The 5,664-nt window shown below is 39.5% G+C and overlaps 1 long non-coding RNA gene across 1 annotated transcript in view; it reads right to left on the reverse strand.

The window, feature by feature from the left end:
- The window catches only part of LOC116072910, a 61,595-nt gene that overhangs the window by 51,727 nt on the left and 4,204 nt on the right, over window positions 1-5,664 (reverse strand). The window contains exon 2 of the long non-coding RNA XR_004111591.1: window positions 4,533-4,603. This is a non-coding gene — a long non-coding RNA (uncharacterized LOC116072910). The remainder of the gene's footprint in view (window positions 1-4,532; window positions 4,604-5,664) is intronic.

Consider the following 5,664-nt stretch of genomic DNA (forward strand, 5'->3'; position numbering starts at 1 on the left):
GGCTGGCCTTGAACTCAGAAATCCGCCTGTCTCTGCCTCCCAAGTGCTGGGATTAAAGGCCTGCACCAAGAGGATCTGAAGGGAACTTAGGAACACTGGAGGTATGAGTGAATATTATGTTCTTTTCTGAGTGAATATGGGGTAATGGGCTAAGGCAAAGCCCCATCCTAGGTGGCTGTCATGCCTCTTGTCATAGATCACATAAGTACACATAACAACCATAGATGCTTAGATTAGGTTTTCAGGCATCCTTTAAAAGCCCTATACATCTTACAGTGGACTTCCTTCATATGTTGTAGCTAGTGGGTACCCAAGAGATCTAAGATAATCTAGGATGAGAGAGAAACACTACTCCAAAACCTTCAGTATGACTTTAAGCTTTTTCCTTCCATGTACTTAGCCCATGTTGGCACAAAAAATACAAGTGAAAAATAAAAGTGCTTTAATAAAAATAAAAAGCAAATTTATATAAAATTTCTCATCTGTCCCCAGTTGTATTGTAAAGCTTTAGCTGTCACAGACAGAATGCAATGTCACTGTGGCTTCAAACAAATGAAAATTATTTTTCTAAAGCAGTTGCTTCTGGTTGCTCTGAAGGGGCCTATATTAATAATGATAATTATAGTCATTCCTATACCCCTGCATGGAGCTTTATAAAGCAGGAAAATGTTCTTACAAGCCATTTCCTCCTTAATAGCTTTGTCAGGAAACAAGGTCTTACAAGGAGGACTTGGTCTGAAGAATGAGAGCCAAAATGGTTGTGATAAAGCATCTAGCAGTTATCTTCGCATGGATAGGGACACACACTGTCCTCACCCACCCCTTGTCATGCTGACACAAGGACAGAACCATGGTACCCTGTCAGAGACATGGATACGTGTTCCCTGTCTTGTTTTCTGTCTGATGTCTGATCTTACACATATTAAGTGCTAAGAGTGAGTATGGCATCCCAGAAGATAAGTGCAGCCAAGAGACATAGAAATAATCCAACACCAAGATTTTGTAAGACAAGTTTAGAAACAGATGGGCTGAGTAAAGCATCTATATAAAACGGTTCTGCAGAAAGGCAATAAATAGGCAGGCAGACATTTCGAGCCTTAGAATAAACCTCAAGGGGGGTCAGAGCCTGCATAAACCTGAGAACTTGGCAGTGCATTGAATGGTCCACTTCACACGTATTCTATGACCCGATTCATTTATATAGAATGTGGGGTCAGTGGGAGCCCACGTTGTGTGTCTCTGAAGATTGCAAAAGATACGTGAATGGAAACTATGGACACAAAACTGAACCATAAAACACTTTACAAACGAGAGTTAATTATTTCCTGTCTGCTCCTATTCTGAACTGCAGAGAGAATATCAACACTGTAGGTAGGGCAAGCATAACCAGGGGCAAAGAAAGCATCAATATGCTAATCTCCAAATTGAAAGTTTTAGAGCCTCTTATTTGCATATAGCCTAAAATCCCTTCGAAAGTAGCTGCAATGTGCTTCGTTACTTTCAAAACCCACATATTGAGTTGTGATTAATTTATTATAGATGAAGCAATGTTTTCCTTTTAAAAAGTTTTCTTCTCCGTTGTGCCAAAGGGACCAGTAGAAAATTTAGCATGTTTTCTGTGCCATAGAATATGCATAGTGGCATCAATAATAAATAGCATCTCCCGCAGTATAGAGTGTGAGACACTTGTTCACAGAGCCGAGTCACTCACTTGCAGTGAGCTAAAAATACCTCAGTGACAAACTCTAGGAAAGGAAGAAAAAGATTTCTGTGTTTGTTACCCAAGGACAGAGCCTTGCCTCACCCGTCCAAGGCATCCTCATTATCTTCTCTTAATAATATACATTAACAGCATAATAGATTTGAGGGGGTGTGGCTATGATGCCCCCTCTGCAATGCAGATTTCCACAGGAAGATCTTCATTTATCTTTCAAGAACAATACTTCACAATGCTGGATAATGTTAAGGAATCACAGTTTATGAGTGAAATGAAATATTTGTTCAAAGAGGGGGTGGGTGCAGGGGTCTTAGTGAGTCACTGCATATGGATTATAGTTCTATGACCAATGTGCTTAATACCTGCTCCTATGAGCTTGTTTGAACAGGAAACAGCTAGCAGGTGACAATCCCAATGGCACATTTTCACAGGACTTTGTCCTTCTGCAAAAATAACCAACCACAGACCAACAAAGTTCTATCTGGCATGTGTCAAAAGTCAGCTTGCTGAAGGAGTTTTGCTGAGCCTAGATAAGCTTGGACTATGGAAACTTCTGTTTCCTCCACACTTTGGCTGTTGTAAGCAGACAGAGGCAGTGGCAAGTAGCATCCATGGGTGGCATTATCCTTGTGCTGACCTTGGGTATCAGGACTTTAGTTATTGGCTATAACCAATGTTACAGCTCTCATGTAGGGGTCTGAGATTCCAGGTCCTGAAAACCCAATGGCTCTCAGGAACCCTTCTGGATAACAGGTTAGGTATGTTCTCTACTGTTTCCTTAAAAACCTTTTGACCTTCTTCATGTCCTCCTCTTTCTCTTTTTCCTTTTCCTCCTCCTCCTCCTCATCATTATCACTATCATCATTATCATTATTACCATTACCATCATCCTCCACCATGATCACCATCATCACCATTACCACTACTGTCATCATCACTGTCATTGTCGTTGTCCTCATCATTGTTGTCATCATCATCATCATCATCATCATTATCACCATCTCTTACTCTGCTGCTTTCTTTCTTCCTGCTTTGCCTACTCACAAACTATTTTTCTTCTTGACCTCCATTCATCAGGCTCCCTGACACACTCTACAAGAGTCCCTGATTCTACACCTACAGGTGGGGTAATAATCAGCTTCATTCTTTGCATAGTTGTGTCAAGGTGTATCCAAGGATGTTGTTAGACAGCTGGTACTGGCATAAGTACAGTCCAGCTGGATGTTACAACTGATAGAGAGTCCCCCTACTCAAAGAACCAAAGGAGAGTTCAACAGTCCTAGTTAGCTAATGAAATGGCCCCATTCCCCAGTTTAGAGGAAATTGAGCTTCCAAGAGTTTTTGCATTTAACTTATTTGACATTAAGGCACTAGAGAGACATACTACTCTTGCAGAAGAACTGAGTTTGATTCCTGTCACTCATGTGGGTCGGCTCACAGCCACCTGTAACTCCAGCTCCAGGGGACCTAACTTCTTCCTCTGGTCTCCAAGGAAACTGTACTTATGAGTACATACCACACAGAGACATACACATATACATATGATGAGAAATAAAATCATTTTTAATAAAGAAATATTTATCATTAACACTAACAAAGACTTTACAATGCTCTCCACCTTCCTGGTCACCAAAAAGGGATAGGTACCCCTCATCTGTTTCCTATGGAAAATCATAATGTGAAAGGTTACATAGCTGGCAATGGATTTAAAAAAAAAATACCTCTTCTACAAGCATGAGGCTTAGACAACACAAAATGATCGCACAGTATGATGAATATAGAATTATAATTTATTACCATTTTGGTGTGGTATTGATCATCAGTAGTGAGGTTGTCAAATAAACTATGCAAATTTTAAATCTGAATTTGAAAATGAGGTTTTGATAGCTGCTGGAGAAAAACACATCTTCGTGACAAAGATTTAACGGCTCCAAATCTCATAACCTTCAAATCCTGCATGAAAATCTGTTAGTGGAGAATGGCTAGGGGAGCAAACAAAATCAGTGCAGCAAGCTCACTGGATATATTCTAAATAACTGAGCTAATGAGTGAAAGTCTGGGGATTGTAACCAAAAAGAACTAGAGGTTATATAACATATATTGAAGAAATGTCTGGGTATGGTGAGATTAAACTAGCACCCAAAACCTGAAAGATGGAGTTCATAGCTTGCTTTGATAACAATTTCATGGATGACCTTGAGTTAATCAACTAGTCCAGTTTCTATGAACATAAAATATATGGTCTAACCAAGGGCATCATTGAAATGATGACCTTAGCAAACCTGTCAGGAATTTTCGTGCAAATAAATTGGGGCATGTATGCATCTATGATCACATGCATTTATTTGTCATGTGTAATCTTACAAGTACATATTTATTTTTCTTATATTCAAAGGACATAGGGTTAATTTAACACTAAGTCACACCTTGTGAAATATATAAAAAAAAAAAAAAAAAGAAATACTTAAGGAGGGCATAGACCTAATATATTTTTACAATTACACATGTACAATCCCAGGCAGGATTTACTTTGTTGAAAGTAAGACAATTTCCCTTACATTTAGTGCCATGTATTAGCTTTAAAAAGAATGAGAGCTCCTACTCGGTAGTGAGGAAAGAGGTTATATTCTGGCAAATAAACTTTAAAATGAAATATTTTCTAATTAGCATTTAAAGCATTTCTTATCGTAAGCATAACACTAAATCGTGCGTGTCTGCATGAGTGAATATTTTTATATTACCTTACAGAAAATTATTTTGTCACTTAAAACTGTGTAATGTATTTGAGATCAGTTCGTTCGGTTCATTTCCTCACCAGTCTTTGTTTAGCGGCTGTCTGTTCTAGTCTCATCCTGTTGCTGTGACAATGCAATGACCAAACGCGACCTAGGAGAAAAAAGGGCTTATTTTATAGTATAGGTCACAGGGCATTATGGAGGGAAGTTAGGGCAGGGACTAGCTGTTTGTCCCCCTCACTTATACTCAGCTACAAACCAGGATTATCTTCCTAGGGGTGGTACCACCCACAGTGAGCTGTGACCTCCGACATCAACTAACACTCAAGGTAACATCACACAGATAGGACCTCAGCGCAACTTGATCTGGGTAATTCCTCCATCTAGGTTCTCTTTTCTCACATAACCTTAGATCAGTTCACCAATTGCATATGGGTGTTTGGTAAAACATGGAAGCCTTATTGTGAGAGAATGTCTCATGTAAAACAGGCTAGTCCTGAATTTTCTGTGTAGCCAAGGTTGCCCTTGAGCTCCTGATCCTCTTGTCTCTGTCTCCTGATGGCTGAGATTACGGCATATGCCACCACACCTGGCTTAAGACCTATTTTGAAGCCCATTTAATATTAGCTGTAATTGAGTGTCCAATCAGACCTTGAAGCAGGCAATGATTAGCCAAGACTTTTGTTGGGAAGTGTGTCAGCACACAGAGTCACATTTTAAACATTGGCTTCTAACTCAGGACACCCCCAGAGATTCAATGACAATGTTTGGTCAGCATCTTTGAAAATCTAAGAGGTAGCTCTATGTTCTGTTGATTCTAAATGCTGAGTTCCTGATTTATAAATTCATTACTACTGAAGCGAGGGTTTCAGTGCACAGAGAAGCACAAATGCAGACATATACACTATTTAGATAAGAAGATATCATAAGTAGATTGTAGTAGTGATAGTAAGCTTTTATTTGTTGTTCCTGAAATATCAGTTTAGGGCACGAATAGTGGAGCAGCCTTCTGAATGTCTCCTCTCAGCCTCTGTGTGACCTTGGGGATGTTTCTTAACTTCTTATACCTCTGGGGTCTCCTCTGTAATATGGAAAATTGTAATTCCCCTCACAGGGTCTCCACAGGGATTAAACACACTGGCAGAAAAGAGCTTAGAGAGCTCTTGGAGAATAGTGAGCACTCTATAAATACGTAGCTTTGTTTAAGAAATG

The sequence above is a fragment of the Mastomys coucha genome, unplaced genomic scaffold (assembly GCF_008632895.1).
Source record: "Mastomys coucha isolate ucsf_1 unplaced genomic scaffold, UCSF_Mcou_1 pScaffold23, whole genome shotgun sequence".
NCBI classification, from domain to species: Eukaryota; Metazoa; Chordata; class Mammalia; order Rodentia; family Muridae; genus Mastomys; species Mastomys coucha.